This window comes from Hyperolius riggenbachi, chromosome 1 (genome assembly GCF_040937935.1).
Source record: "Hyperolius riggenbachi isolate aHypRig1 chromosome 1, aHypRig1.pri, whole genome shotgun sequence".
In the NCBI taxonomy this organism is placed as follows: domain Eukaryota; kingdom Metazoa; phylum Chordata; class Amphibia; order Anura; family Hyperoliidae; genus Hyperolius; species Hyperolius riggenbachi.
Window position 1 is genome coordinate 209,859,328 of NC_090646.1, and position 16,817 is coordinate 209,876,144.

At 45.0% G+C, this 16,817-nt stretch overlaps 1 long non-coding RNA gene across 1 annotated transcript in view; it reads left to right on the forward strand.

The window, feature by feature from the left end:
• Nucleotides 1-616: 616 nt before the first annotated feature.
• The window catches only part of LOC137547053 (uncharacterized), a 54,066-nt gene continuing 37,865 nt past the window's right edge, over nucleotides 617-16,817 (forward strand). The window contains exons 1-2 of the long non-coding RNA XR_011026447.1: nucleotides 617-702; nucleotides 7,193-7,503. This is a non-coding gene — a long non-coding RNA (uncharacterized lncRNA). The remainder of the gene's footprint in view (nucleotides 703-7,192; nucleotides 7,504-16,817) is intronic.

Below are 16,817 nucleotides of genomic sequence, written 5' to 3' on the forward strand. Positions count from 1 at the left end.
CCAGAAAAGCTCTACAGCTACTGCAGGATGTCCATATCCCTGTAAGTATCCATACCTAAACACCCCACCCCCACAACCCCTTCATCCATACCTAAACACCCCACCCCAACCTCTTTATCCATACCTAAACTACACACCCACACAACACCCATATCCCTGTATAAACACCCCACCCCCACCCTCCCCACAACACCTTGTCCCACAGCAAACTCTATTCTTCCTTTCCATCTCCTGTCATAGGTTTGATACCCTCCTGGACATGGTGAAGGATGAACTCAGGAAGAAGGATACCAGGATGCGGAGAGCTGTCACACCACAAGAACAACTATTGATTACTCTGAGGTTAGTAAATTAGGCAAGCAAGGTCTCATGTTGTGCTGATGACTAAACTAATGATTAGTCTGGGTTAATGTATGCAGCATGGCTTAAAGAGGAACTTCATCTCAATCAGTAGCTGATAACCCCTTTCCCATGGGAAATCTTTACCTGTCTGTATAGCTAATATTGTGGTGAGATCCCTCCCAGAGTGTGATGTCATGACCAAGTTCTTGACAGTTTGCTGACTATGAACCTCAATGCATTGTGGGAAATAACGTATTTTTCCAACTGCCAAGCAAGCAATATCTCCCTCTGTGCAAAGACTTTCCATATAGATCACCTGGCAGGACTAAAGATGCCACCACCAGCGATACATTTCAGAAGGTAAATCAGGGAGAGGAAAGATTTTACAATGATCAAACAGTTCCTCTTCAAGTCTTATTTATTGTTGTTCAAGCTGCTCTTATGTGGAATTTACATTTACTGGTGCTGTACTAGATTACTGAACTTCAGTGTAGCATCCAGTTTTTTGCTTGATCCTGATTCCTGATTGTCTGTCTTCTGCTTGTCTTTTCAATTGTTGCTCTTGTTAGCTCTACCCACAGTCTACACCTTATCCTTTACTCCACCCTATTATGTTTGTACCCTGCTTGGTTCTGTGCCTTCCTGTCACCTATCACCAGTGCCATGAGCTTTAAGAAAAAGAGTTTAACTGTATGTCCTGCCAGTGACACAAGAAATGTATGGTTTATTTGTGAAAAATTTGAATCGCTAAAAAGTAAAAATACCACCATGCAGGTAAAGATAGTTATTTAAGCAACGCATTGCTGCCTGGTGCTCCTATGATTGGAACCCATGGCCCTGCCCCTGCAATGCCGCTACTCTGGTGAGCACCCACAGCACCATCGCGCCCCACCGTTGGGACCACTGTCACATTGCCACTCCTTGCCGGTACTCCATTGACTGGGCCAGCGGTGCCCAGCAAAAGTGACCCCCTTTACCTATATAAAATGCGGGCATATGGGGGTCTCCAAGCTTTTTCTTCTACCCTCCTGGGTGCTAACTAAAATTGAATTAGGCAAGAGAGCCCTCAGCACTTGACGTTTGTGAATCCAGGAATTGCATAGGACCCAGTGGGCTTAATAGAATTCACTTTTTCTCCTAAGTTTTCTCCTAAGTGATACTCATCTTATTAATAACATGCCTCTAAAGCCACCAGAAAATATTTAGAATAATTTTGACTGTACCTTTTCACCTACCTTTTGGTACTTTTTCAGTTGCAGAGTGCTGAAAAGTTATTTTAAATAGAAGATGAAAAATTATCTCCTAGGAGAAAACATAGGAGAAAAAGTGAATTAGATCAGGCCCAGAGTGTCTAAAATAAAATAAAATTCCTGTAGGGCCCGTTTTCACTGGAGCGGAAACCGCTCAGAATCCGCAAAGTTTCCCCGCAGGCAATTCGCGTAGGGAAAGTCTGCCATAGGAAACTATGGCACCGCCGGCCAAATCGATTCAGCCGTCACTGCCCGCAGATTTCACGTGGGAGGCTGCGAATCCCACACTTTCACATTTCACATTTCAGCAGAAAATAAACGCAGTGGGCAACATTTCACCAGAAAGTGAACGCAGTCAGCCACATTTCACCAGAAAATAACGCAATATGGGTCACATTTCACCAGAAAATAACGCAATGTGGGCCACATTTCACCAGAAAATAACGCAATGTGGGCCACATTTCACCAGAAAATAAACGCAGTGGGCCACATTTCACTTGAAAATAACGCAATGTGGGCCACATTTTACCTGCGAAAAAAGGAATTTACTCACCTGACAGAAGTCTCCTCTCCCGGCCGGCCTCTGGCACGCAGCTCCCCGGACGATCCTCCTGCAGTCTCCTGTGCTGACAGGCAGAGAGCAGGGCTACAGGAAGATGGTGCCCAAATCCCTGTACTGGAGACATAAATAGTTTCCAGTACAGGGCTTCGGATGCCATCTCCCGTAGCCCTGCTCTGCCTGCCGGAAGACTACGCAGGCTGGAGCGGGGCTGCGGGCTATGAACTGGCTCACCGTCTAGTACAGTAGACGCTGTGGCCAGTTCATGCAGGACATAGCGCAGCAGCAATGGCGTGCCAGCGGATTCGGCTACGCGTGCCGGGTCCGGCACGCGTGCCATAGGTTCACCATCGCTGTCTTAGGGAGTTGCTCAGACATTAATGGGTTTGTATTATGTTATTTTGGTGGAACAGCAAATTTTCACTGTTATACAATCTGTGCACTGGCTATTTGACTTTGTATCAATGTGCCTGATGCATTCACTGCAGTAAAGTTGTCTGCATAGGAATAGCACAGTAATTTTTTAATTACTAACGGCAGGAAGCACTGCATGTTAACTCTTTAACGCTGCAGAAGGTAACACGTACGTTGCATAGTGAGTGCATTACCACAGCAACACGCACGTTGACCCAATAACACCTGCAGCACTAAAGGGTTAATGTGCAATGCTCTCTCAGCGTTAGTAACGGTAACACAGGGGCTTTACCGCAGTGTAGTACAGCAGTCCTAAATTGTCATATCTTTAGTGTTGCACCATGAAAAGATATACTAACATATTTACAAAAATGTGAGAGGTGTAGTTACTATTGTAGATACTGTGTGTGTATATATACTGTATATATACAAGTCCTAAAAAAATTTGCATATTGTGATAAAGTACATTATTTTCTGTAATGTACTGAAAAACATTAGACTTTCATATATTTTAGATTCAATACACACAACTGAAGTAGTTCAAGCCTTGTATTGTTTTAATATTGATGATTTTGGCATACAGCTCATGAAAACCCAAAATTCCTATCTCAAAAATTTAGTATATCATGACAAGGTTCTCTAAACCAGCTAATAACCTAATCATCTAAATCAACTAATTAACCCTAAACACCTGCAAAAGATTCCTGAGGCTTTTAAAAACTCCCAGCCTGGTTCATTACTCAAAACCGCAATCATGGGTAAGACTGCCGACCTGACTGCTGTCTAGAAGGCCATCATTGACACCCTCAAGCAAGAGGGTAAGACACAGAAAGAAATTTCTGAATTAATAGGCTGTTCCCAAAGTGCTGTATCTAGGCACCTCAGTGGGAAGTCTGTGGGAAGGAAAAAGTGTGGCCGAAAATGCTGCACAACGAGAAGAGGTGACCGGACCCCGAGGAAGATTGTTGTGTGTAATGAATCTAAAATATATGAAAGTCTAATGTTTATCAGTACATTACAGAAAATAGTGAACTTCATCACAATATGCTAATTTTTTTAGAAGGACCTGTATATATATATATATATATATATATATATATATACATATATATATTTCAGCGCTTTCTCAGTGTAAACTGTTATCTGCTGTATATTTTTTGTAGCGTTATTGAATGTAGTAGTGATCATCTTTCTGTCAGCAATGATCAAGCACTGACTCACATAGCTTCATGTAGGGCTGTTCTCATTGCACCGTGGGCTTTCATTGGAATGACAGATTGTCAATACATAGCTTTACTCTGCTGGAAAAAATATATTTGCTTTGGAACTGGTAAACGGACAAAGCATTTAGCTTGTATAATATTTTTGGACATATCAAATAAAGTAAAGACATTGACTAACTAGTGATAGCACATGTCAAGAAGGATCAAGTCTTATTTATTTGTAAAAATAAATGTCTCCCTTTATATTTTAAATCCTCTTTTAAACATTTTTTTTCTCTTAAATAAAAGATTATCGTGATTATTTTAAATTTTATAAAAATATTTTTTTCCTTGAAGATACTTTATTTTGGGAAAGAGAACTGTTCTTTTTAAAACAAACAAGGAAAAGGAGAATTGCAAATGTACTCAGCTATGCAAAAACTAAGACAAACTTTAAAGACAGCGCTCCTCTTCCGCTACTGATCCATCTCTCGCCAGAGAGTGGCTCCCTCTGGGTCTAACTCTTAGTGTCAATAATTCCTCAACCAATCCTTCATCTTCACTGATAATTTATTCCGATGCACATAAGTAAAAAACAATAATAAAAAACATAGCATAAAACCTTTTAAAATCGGCTAATATAGCCACGTGCCTCTTTAGCGCACTCACGTATCTACGCAGTTTTCAGGCCTTTCGGGCTCAAAAGCCCAGCTTGTAACTGCTGCAGTGGTAAGGTCAGGTCCGGGCGTCCCTTTACCTCCTACCCGCGCTTCCTTCCAAGATCCTCGTTCAGCGCTAAGCTGACGTCAGATGCACCTGGCTCCGCCCTACGCGTTTCTCCCTACGCGTATTAACATACCATATTACATTTACATTAACAAGGCATTTTAAGGTTAATTTCAGTGCATACAAATTACCAAAGGTTGTGGTGCAGATTAAACATAACTCGTTGAATGAATATTAATTTATTGGAAGTGGTGGTCTTATCAATGCCAAGTGTTTGGTTATCAGTAATTTTAAAGAGTTGTCATTGGGTGGTCCAGTATCTTTCAGGGGGTAGGATAAGGTATTGAAGGAGGGCCAGGGTTCGAAAGGAGGTTGTACATAGTGTACGATAGGAAAAGATGGAGACCTGCTCAGAGATGACTCCACAGCCTATTATAACATTTTTTAAGTTGGATTGTGGATTGATGTGTTCTTTACCTTTTAAGCCCCGTCTACACGGGGAGATGTTGGGGAGATGTTGTGGCGTTCGGCGGCCTGTTGCGCGTCCCCGCGCGTGCCCGCCGCGTCCCCGCTCGCCGCGCGTGCGCCGCATTCGATTCCCCGCTCGTGCCTGCTCGTCCCCGCCAGCGCCGCTTATCTCCCGCACGATTCCCTGCCATTGTCCCCTCGTGGGGATCAAGCAGGGAATCGGCGGTGCGGAGATCCGTCCTGTCGGATCTTATCAATCGAGCCGCATCAGCGGCTCGATTGATAAGGAGCATCGCGGCCGCATCTACTCGTGTAGATGCGGCTTTAGTTAGAAAGCAGTAATACAATAAAGTTAAATGTAGTAACAGCATAGACCAGAAAACAAAGATGATCATTACATTTTATAGCTACAACATCATTAAAAGTCAATTCTTATAAATGCAGTCTCAATGCCATGATATCCTTTTTCCATACCAATGACAGTCTCTGGTTCATTGAATATGGAACAGCCAAGATGCAGGTTGCACCCATCAAACAACCCGACATGCTCGTAGGTCACTCAGCCTTTGGGGATTGTAACACACTGGAAAGCCAGACGATGACCCAGCACCATCTTGATGATGTATTATAAGCTCTTTATTGAAGCATCATGAGTTAAAGGCAGGATACAGCATAAAAAGAGGCTAGTGCATCCAAAAGCAATATTTTGTGAGGACACCCTCCCTTTGTCAAGCCTGCAATACCTCTGACACAATGATAAAACATCCACCTTTACATACTGTGCTCAGTCATAATCAATGAGTCAATCAGAATAAGGACAGTAATGCTTTCACAGTGCACAGACAGTGCTGCAATTTCTACTTCTGTATGGAGTAAATGAGCTTGTGTCTGGGATTAGAGTTTGCAGACACTATTTCATCACTAACAGCAATAGTTAGTGGGGCCAGTGGCTGTCAGTTGCATGGTACATATATATCAAGACAATAGTATTGAGACTGTCAAGGATGAGGTCAGTATACACTACTGTATATCTCCCTACAAAATACTTTTATATTGTCCTTACTTCCAGTTCATTGTTAGAAGAGTAAATTTCCCTGCACACAAGAAAATAAACTCTATTGGAAATTTAACTGAAAGGTACTGTTGCCTAGAAATTCAGTAGGAGTTCTGATTACCAGCTAATTACATATTAGGTGGGGGTGACAAGCTGTGTGCTACCGTGTTTCCCCTAAAGTAAGACATCCCCTGAGAATAAGCCCTAGCAGGAATTCCTAGCTTGCTTGCTTGAAATATAAGACCTCCCTGAATGTAAGCCCTAGCAGCAGCCTACATGACACCAGCAAGTCACGCTCAATACAAAGCCTGGATACAGGAGAGCAGCAGTATAATGTGAATTATACAGTCCTGTATATGTGTGTTTTTGTTGGAGCCAGCCCTCCTATCTGTCGTGATCAGCATCAGCAGCACTTCACCTCTTCACCTTTTCCCAGGACACACAGCTGAGCCAGACTGAGAGTTGAGCCTGCAAGAAATAGACTCTTACCCACATGATCAGCAGAATCAATTTCTTGTAAGTGAGAGCTTGTATCTTCAATTTACCACAAGCTCTGTGTTTCAGCATGGCGTGCAGTATATACATTTTGTATAGGAAAACTACCAATGTTTCCCCCCAAAAAAGACATCCTCTGAAAATAAGCCCTAGCACATCTTTTGGAGCAAAAATTAATATAAGGCAGTGTCTTATTTTGGTTGGAAACACGGTATTTCCAAGGGGTCTTATAATGGTCTAATTCTCATTTGCCTGAATATTTGTGAAAACTGAATAGTTGAAATAAATGATAGTCAACAAGGAAGGTGAAATCCATGTAATTTTAAGGGTATCTTAAGAATTCAATGGGCTTGATATTGTCTGTGATTTGTAGGGTACCTCCCTCCACCTTAAGCATCTAATGGTGAAGGCAACACTTGGGCAATTTTAAGTAGTTTTAGGATTGCAGAAGAAAAAGGGGTATCAGTGCAAGACAAGGAAGTATTAGGGATGAAGAGATAATGTTAAAGGACATCCAAGGTGAACATAAACTGATGTGATAAACAATTGTATATATCCTCCTTCTCCTAAAAGTGAATTTTTTTTAGATATTCCACAGTTTTATTTTATATTTAAATCTAGTTATTAAGTTTTTACTGTTTCATTTTCTCTGTCCAATGACACATGCATTGACATATTCCAGAGCTCAAATCTATGAACTCCTGCCCTCAGAAGCTATTTACTGACAGGAAAGTGTTTTATGGCTGTAACTACTTATCAGTGGTCACGCTATAGTCCGACCTGGTCCTGACCTGGACAGAAACTGTCACTTGCATACTTGATGTTTAAAGGAGTCATCAGGCGAATAAAAAAGAAAAAAGCTTTACTCACCTGGGGCTTTCTCCAGCCCCTAGCAGCCGACTGTCCCGCGCTGTCACCTCCGATCCCCGCCGCTGTCCTGGTCTCCATTCTCAGTCCGGAAGCCGACACCAAGGTCGTCTAATGAATAGAATGGTATGCTTTTTATTGTAAGAATTTTAGAGTACAGATTCTCTTTAAAACTCTGATAAATGATTTGTTAAATGCTATATATTGTGATCACTATGGCTCAAGTGTTTCTGAAAATTTACATTAGATACAATAATTAATTTGTCTTAACCCACCAGATCTAAAACCATGCACATTTTTTTATCTCCATATCATATTCGAGTGAGCTTTCAGATTGACTATGAGATCTGACTTCCATCAAATATGAAAGAAATCTAGGATACACATGTATGATTTTTCTTTTCAAATTTTGATCAGATTTCCAATGATTTTACTGATTGGATATCAATGCAAGATGAATCAAAAAGGCATACACATGGAATGATAGCCAGTGTTTCAAGCAATCTTTTCCAGCATGTCCCATCTGATTCCGATCGATAAAGGGATCGATTTTGAGTTTTGCATGGGTCATTGGCAATCAGTAGGTTGTATATGTGTTTTGCCCGATCTGATCATTTCCCCAATCGGTAATAGGATTTTAAGTGAAAATTGGACAGTGTGTAACAGAACCTGAATGGGTCAGCTACCAATCGAGTGAAGTGATTGTCTGTCAATATTATTTATGAAAAAAATCTATGACTTTAGTAGATTGTGGAGCTTTAGTTAATGTTATGATATTTGAAATAACCCATAACTTTGACCCCAGTTTTCCTTGTAGATCATTCAATCTGCTGTAGTACTTTTACTGACTCTGGGTTTCTTATATGTGGTGGCTTATAAAATAACCTAAAAAATATATATTCTTTTTGTCCATCAAATAATGTATCCAAGCAGACTACTCCTTCATGATTTTTAAACATTTCTTCATTCATAGCAGCAAATGAGGTGGTTGCCATGGAAAGGTTAAACTACTTAATGGCATGAGCTTAAACATCACCCACGTAGTTTAACCATTTTGCTGCAGCATTGTATATCATTGCCATCTACTGTACAAATGCATTTTACTATAGCAGGGAAGACAGTGTTGCATTTGATTTGTCATTCCATTTCGGAATCTGGAAAACAGCCAAGTAGCAGCTAAAAAAGGCAAAAACTGACCTGGAAGACAGATGCCTGTTGTCATCTTGTCATAATTTCTGCAAGGATTTATGCTGATATACATTTAGCAGGTGTTAGAATCCTTGTTAACGTGTGTAACACCAAAAAGTGTATGTGAAATGGGGCATGTTTTACGGAAAGAAAACACATATTACATTTTTAAGGGTGTCCTGTTAAATCTCATGTTAATGGACCAGGATTAAATCAATATAGTTCACTAATGACCTGTAACGTATCCTACGTCTGGGTTCCTGATCAGACACAGCAGGACCTGCGGTATTAATGGCAATGCAACATACCTGGCCAGTCTAAATACAGCTTGTGTTTTGCTTAGAAGCACATATATTTAAAATCTATTAGGTCTATGAGTTTGAATAACAGAAACATACAGTAAGAGTGCACAATGCCGAGACTCTGTTACTGAAATCGTGCAGCAGCATATAATTCCGGTTTAGAAAATGCATGTTCATATAACATATCACTTACACAAATGTAAAATTATTTTGTGCATATTTATATGTCCCAGTGACACATTTAGAATTGAATGCAAATGATTTTGCTTATGGAGAGCAGGTCTGCTTGCCCATCAGCTTCTTACTGTGGACCAGCATGCTCCAACATACATTGGCATAGCCTAGGCTTGTGTTTGGGGATTCCCTCTCCCGAGACAAAATCGCAGATGCACACTGCAAATTACATGTTTTGTTTACTTTCTAAGTGAGAAAAAAAAATTACGCATAATCATTGCAAAGAAAAACATTTTACTTACAACATAACATATTAGCTCTTGTGAAATTCACTTTATCTCCTAAGTTTTCTCCAAGGAGATAATGTTTCAACTTCTTTTTAAAATAACTGTTCAACCCCCTCTAATTGAAAAAGTGCTGAAAAGTAGGTAGAAAAGTATTATCAAAATGATTCTGAGAATGTTCTTGTTTATGGCTCAAAAAAAAATTGTATTGATTCAATGTGAAACTCTCACCCAGGAGAAAACGTGGGAAAAAAAGTAATTTGTGTATTATGCATTATAAAAAAAAGTGAAAAGGTGATAGTTTCACATCTAATCAATAAAATGTTCTGTATATATAAAAAAGAGTCAATGTTTTGTGCATTTTTCCTTATATAGCATTGACTGTTCACTGTAATATTTAAGTACAACAGGAAATGAACTGGAGTGTTATTCCTCAATCATGATGACATGATGTGACTTTTTCTAGTACCTTGTCTAAGGCTGATACTGTTATTTTGGAATGATAATGACTATGGATGTTACAAGGTGTCCCTTAAAGGAGTACTATCGATTGAAACGACTTTTTTTTTTAATACTCTATATTAGTGTACCCATTACCACTAGTGCTAGGGGCACTTTATTTATTCACCCAGGTCTCTCTCTCACTATCCCTGCTTAAAAATTCATTTCTCACCCAGCTCATAGTAGTTTGGGTCACCCTGAGCTGCTTGGTTACTCTGTCACACAGCTCACAAATATATTTCACTGTGTCACTCACAGCATGCAGGAGAGCTGAGGAGAAATAGGCTGATCTGAGGTGGTAACAGGTAACTAAATGAGCTAGAATATTGCTGGAATATAACTAGCTGTAACAATAGTCTGTGTTTACACTCAGACTGGCTGCCTGCTTGAGGCGATTCACTCCAGGCTGCATCCACTTTACAAGCTGCTGAGAGGGGCAGACCACTGTCTACAATTAGCATTATTAGTATCTTTATCAGTAAAGAGAAACAAAGATAATAAACACACATTGCTAGAATCTTTAACCCCTTACCACCATACCAACAAGATTCTTTCAGCAAGGTGATAATTAAACTATAAACTGAGGAGTTGATAGCATCTCCCCTTTGCAGATACATGGTCTAGCCCTCTGGGAGCTCAGTATTAGATACATTTGTATCCAACACTGACGCCAAAACTGATGGAGGATTTTACAGCTGAGAGGAACAGCTGTGTGAGGAATCAAATGGCTCCTAGTACTTGCCCTAATGTGTGCTACAACATACAGCATTTAAAAATAAATGTATACATCGATAGTATTCCTTTAAGTGAAATATTTAGCCAATTTAGCATTAAGTAGCAACAGAGTGGAGTAACAGAGTGGAGTAAACCAGTGTGCTGAGTTTGCAATTTGCAAAGATACTCATTAGGATTACTGATAAAGTCCAAAGGTTTTTTTTTTTTTTTAGGACAATGTTTCAGCTATATCTTATAACATTAAAGTAACCTGAGACAAAAGAGTGTAAACGTTTTATACATAGCTGAGGCTTCCTGCAGCCCCCTCCACACAGATCACTCCCTCGCCACTATTCTCCGCCCCCTGCATGGTCTGGTAGATGCCCCGTTAGTTTTGGCCAGTTGGGTGTATTATGCATGCGTGACCCAGCCATGTTTCCATCGCTAGGAGCATTCTGCGCCTTTGCAGTACTATTGCACAGGTGCAGAACTCTCCCAGCCATGGGAGTTTAATGGATGAGCATGCGTGGGCAGACTGTGCCTGTGCTGACCGGCCGAAGATAATGGGGCATCTTTCGGAACATCCAGGAGGTGGAGGATAGCGGCAAGGGAAAAATGTGTGTGGATGGGGCTTGTGACGCCGGGCGACGCCCAGTCGTCCGAGGATTCGCGGCCGATTGTCCGATCGCAACCGTGATCGGAAAACTGACATTCTTTATTTTTAAAATAGAAGTTTTTCCTTCCTGCCTTCCCCCCCCCCTTTTGCCATGAGGGCTGAATGGGCCTGCGTTAGCATATGGCTAAAGCAACCTGGTTTAGCAAGAAATCCTGTTAAGGCTCCCGGAAAAGCTCTGGTGACACTAATGTGCTAATTGGGCAGAGCTGAAATACCAACAGAGTCTATTCAACAGGGGAAGCTAGCACAGCATGAGGTCTATTGACACCTACATTCCTCCCAGTCTTGACGGCACCGACTAAACTGAGTATGGAATGCATGGTGTTGATAACTTTGTCACATTTTGCAAATACCATCCATGGGAGGAATATGAAAATTACATAATTTTGTTTCCCTAATTCTGTAGAATATGGTGATACTAGACATAGCCAGGTAACCCGAGCAGGGGCTGAGATATGAATAATGGGGTCCCCGTGCGCCCCAAATATTGCAAGTTTGATGTCCTATGAACGTGTATTCTCAGCCCAATCTGAATATGAAATCGGTTTGCATGTGCGACAAAACCCCGGCGGGGTATGAAATTGGACATATTTTGTGGATGGCTGGAAGTTCCTCCCCTGAGAACTCACTGCCTGACACGCCCCTGGGCTGAGCTTGAGACTCCGCCCAGAAATGTCAGTGCTCAAAACTGATTGCATGAGGACCCCCAGCCAATTCCCCCACTTTCCATCATACCGAAAAGACTGCCACTGCTTGGGGAAATAGCAGTGGCCATCTTGCAGGCGGAGCAACGGCCATGTGGTTCGGCCATATTGCGAACTAACTGCAACAAAGGAACTTTGTCTTTTCCCGAACGGACTTTCCACAGAATCATAAGTATTCGTTCTTTTTATCCCTTTTTCTTTTATGTACTGTGTTATCACTGTCTCTCATCGTTTAATTGTTCACGATTGTCTGTATATATTAATTATTTATATTGTAACAAATAAAGGCTTTTTAAAAGGTCTTTACCTCTCAGTAAAACCTTCTATTCAGTATACACAGACGAGACCTAAACTTCCGAAGGGACGCTACTGTTTTGATAGATAGATAGGAATTGCACAGTTTTAACCGGTTGTTTGTTTCACAGGTCTATAGCCAGTTAGCAGTTATCTCTGGGCTGATAGAAAACAGAGATGGTGGCAAATCTACCCCTGGGTTGGAGTAAAAGTGTATTTTCGTAACCTCACAGGCTCCCTACTGCGTCGTGACGCTCAAACTCCGCCAATTCTACGCAGATTGCGTCCATAGCTCTCAATCTGTGTGCTAGAATCGGATCGGACGGTTTTGCGTGTTCACGGCCAGTGGGGCTCCTGTGACAGTGGTGGCAGTGGTGGGATCTGTGTGTGCTGATAGTATCTCAGGTAGGGCTATCGAATTAGCCCTATCGAGAAACGAACTAATTCGTTGGTAGTGACTGAGTGCAATATATTTTTCATATATACAGAGAGACTGTGTAACCAGTACCCCTCCCCTAAGTTTTCTTTTATTTGGCATGGAAATGTCCGGGAATTACAAGGTCATGGTCCTATCCGACCTGCAGAGTCTGTGCGAGGCGAGAGGCATGGACATCCGCGGCAAGAAACAGCAGGACCTGATAACGGACTTGTACCGATGGGATAGCCAGAATCTGCGGACGCTGGAGGTGTCCACTGTGGAGGACACCGGCTCATCTAACGCAAGTCGAGGGGAACCAGAGACTGAAGATCCTGTGCGTACCGAGGTTGAGCAACCCGCGGGCAATGCGGCAACAGATACGCAGGAGGCTGTCAGTGTGATCCCCGACCCCAGAACCCCTGAAAGTACTCGCCTGGAACCGGCCAGTACTGGACTGTCCAGTTATGTTGATCCAGTAATGCAGCAGGCATTGCAAAAGCTGATGGAAACTGATGTGGACAAGTACCTGCAGTACATGGCGGAGCAAAAGCGAGAGGAACGCCAATCTGCAGAGGCGCGGGAGAGACGACAGCATGAGCTGAACATGGCGAAAGTGCAGCAAGCCAGCCGGAGTTCAACGCCCAGCCTCCCTGCTGAAGGGACTGCCGCTCCAGTAAGTGCAAAATTTAAATTTGCTATTATCGAAAAAGACACTGACATTGACTTGTTTTTGCGGTCTTTCGAAAAGGCCTGCCGTCAGTATCGTCTGTCCCAAGACCAGTGGGCCAGACATCTGACACCCTTGCTGCGCTACAAAGCGCTTGATGCTTTCTCAGAGCTGCCTGTGGAAAAGGACAATGATTATACCGCTATAAAGGAGGCTATAATCACTAAGTACCAGCTGACGCCAGAAGCCTACCGGAAAAGGTTCAGGTCCTGGCAGAAAAAATCTACTGATTCTTATCAAGATGTGGTCAGCAGTCTGCTCACCACACTCCGCCAGTGGACGCTAGGCCTCACTAAAGGGTCTTACGGTGTCCTGGAGGACTTAATCGTCCTGGAGCAGTTTCTAAACATTTGCCCGGCTGATGTACGCCAGTTTGTGCTGGAGCGCCGACCGGCGTCAGCGACGGTCGCTGCAGACCTCGCTGAGACCTTTGCAACGACCAGGGTGCCGGAGACCCGCAGGACTGCCCCATCTAGCTGGAGAGGAGGTCAGTCCCACAATTTTGCAGACTCTCCTACCTCTGTGAGCCGTGCGCCCCAGAGGCCCTCCAGCGCAGCTGCTGCGTCCAGGCCTGCAGTAACAGAGGGCATCACCTGTCACTTTTGCCGCAAGCCCGGACACATGAAGTTTAACTGCCCGGAGCGGAGGCAGACCGCGCCAGCTCCTGCACCACCTACACCTCGCCCACGGCAACTGCCGCCAGCCAGCGCACCCCAGCCGGGAGCACCCAACAACGTCATGTTCGCAGGTGGGAGAGGGATCCACTCCGCTACGAGCAACCACCAGCTGGTTACAGTGAACGACCAGCTTGTTACCGGTTTCCGCGACACTGGAGCGGATGTCACCCTGGTGCGTGCGCACCTGGTCCCGACGGAAAATATCCTCCCTGACAAATACCTTACCCTCACTGGAGTGGGGGGCACTCTTTCTCGCATTCCCCAGGCTCGGGTGTCCATCGATTGGGGGGTGGGGGTTCAAGAGAAGGTTGTTGGGGTCCTGGACCAACTGCCGGTCCCAGTTTTGTTGGGGACCGACCTGGGCAAGCTTGTGTCCTATTATGAACCTGCCCCAAGCCCCTCAGACTGCCAGGAGGGAGACGGACTCTCCGCCCACACTAAGGTACTTTGCACCAAGGGGCAAGAACAGGGGGGAGGTGGGTTGAATGTGCCCAGTCCAGGGGTACCGAGTCCAATAGTACCTGTGTCACAGGTACCTGTGTTTGATATACCGATTGTTTGTGATGAAAATGTTGTTGTACCTGTCACTGTAATTCATGCATGCAGCCAGGGTGTGAGTAATGCCAGTATGTGCCAGTCTGAAGGTGTACCTGTACTGGCAGTAACACGCAGCCGCGCTGCTCAGAACCTGGGCTCAGAGCAGGTGGAAGAGGTTCCGGCCTCCTCCCCCTCCTCTGACCACAGGGATGGTAGCCTTCAGCCACTAACTGCATATGCCACGGGCCAGCTGGCTGGAGAGCGGTCATTTGATGTGGGTGACAAGGTATATGCCCTTCTTCCCGTGAGGCAGAACAAGCTGCAAGCAGCCTGGGAGGGGCCTTTTACTGTAGTGCAGCGGTTAAACCCTCTGACGTATCTAGTGAGCATGGGGGGCAGGAAGCAGAAGAGCTTTCATGTAAACATGCTGAAGGCCCACCATGACAGGACCCAGTATGCGCTGCCAGTGTGCAGCCGGTTAGAGCAGGGAGAGGCAGACCCCCTGTTAGACCTGCTGGCTGACGTACGAGATGTGGACGGCGACCTAAACGTCAATCCACAGCTCGCCTCAGCCCAGCAAGAGCAGTTACAGAAGGTGCTGGGCCAGTACCAGCACACCTTCTCCGGTATCCCGGGGCGGACCAGTATGGCGGTGCATGGGGTAGATACAGGTACCCATCCCCCCATCAGGCAGTCCGCTTACCGTGTCTCTCCCGAGGTACAGGCGGACATGCAGAAGGAGGTGAGGGAGATGCTGGAGTTAGGGGTGGTTCAAAAGTCCAGTAGTGCCTGGGCAGCCCCTGTTGTCCTGGTCCCCAAGAAGGACCAGACAACTCGGTTCTGCGTGGACTACAGGAAGTTGAACGCCATCACCACTACAGACGCCTACCCCATGCCTCGCATCGATGAGTTGTTGGATACGCTGGCGTCCGCCAGGTACCTATCAATCATGGATCTGAGCCGGGGGTACTGGCAGATACCACTTGCACCTGACGCGAGGCAGAAGTCGGCCTTCATCACCCCTTTTGGCCTCTTCGAGTTCACGATGATGCCCTTTGGGATGAAGAACGCTCCTGCCACGTTTCAGCGGGCCGTAAACGACCTGCTGGAGGGACTGCAAGGGTTCGCTGTAGCGTACTTGGATGACATTGCGGTGTTCAGCCCCACCTGGGAGGAACACCTCAAACACCTGTCCCAGGTACTAGAGAGGCTGGCCGCAGCCAATCTGACAGTTAAGCCGAGTAAGTGTCAGATTGGTATGACCGAGGTGCAGTACTTAGGTCACCGGGTGGGGGGTAACACCCTGAAACCTGACACGGGAAAGGTGGACGCCATCCTGGCATGGCCTCGACCTATCACGAAAAAGCAGGTCCAGGCGTTCCTGGGGACCGCCGGCTACTATAGGAAATTTGTTCCCGCCTATAGTACACTGGCGAAGCCCCTGACCGATGCCACTAGCAAGAAGCACCCCAAGGTTGTTAGCTGGACCCCCGCTTGCGAGAATGCCTTCCAGGCCTTGAAGCAGGCCCTCGCAAGCGCCCCTGTGCTTCAGGCCCCAGACTTCAGTCGTCGGTTTGTGGTGCAAACCGATGCCTCTGACTACGGTCTCGGCGCAGTCCTCAGCCAGGTGGATGGAAAGGGGGATGAACACCCTATCCTCTACCTGAGCCGGAAGCTCCTGCCCCGAGAGGTAGCCTACTCCACAACTGAAAAGGAGTGCCTGGCGATCGTGTGGGCCCTACAGAAACTGCAGTCGTATCTGTACGGCCGCTCCTTCACGATCGTCACTGATCACAATCCCCTGAGTTGGCTAAACCGTGCTGCTGGAACCAACGGCAAGCTCCTACGGTGGAGCCTGTCATTGCAGCAGTACGACTTTACGATCCAACACAAAGCAGGCAGCCGACACCAAAACGCTGATGGGCTGTCGCGGTGTCAGGGGGAACCCGACCCAACAGCGCCAATAGCTGCTACGGAAGGCGTCCTGTTGACACCTCCCTGAGCAGAGCTCGGGAAGGGGGAGGTGTGACGCCGGGCGACGCCCAGTCGTCCGAGGATTCGCGGCCGATTGTCCGATCGCAACCGTGATCGGAAAACTGACATTCTTTATTTTTAAAATAGAAGTTTTTCCTTCCTGCCTTCCCCCCCCCCTTTTGCCATGAGGGCTGAATGGGCCTGCGTTAGCATATGGCTAAAGCAACCTGGTTTAGCAAGAAATCCTGTTAAGGCTCCCGGAAAAGCTCT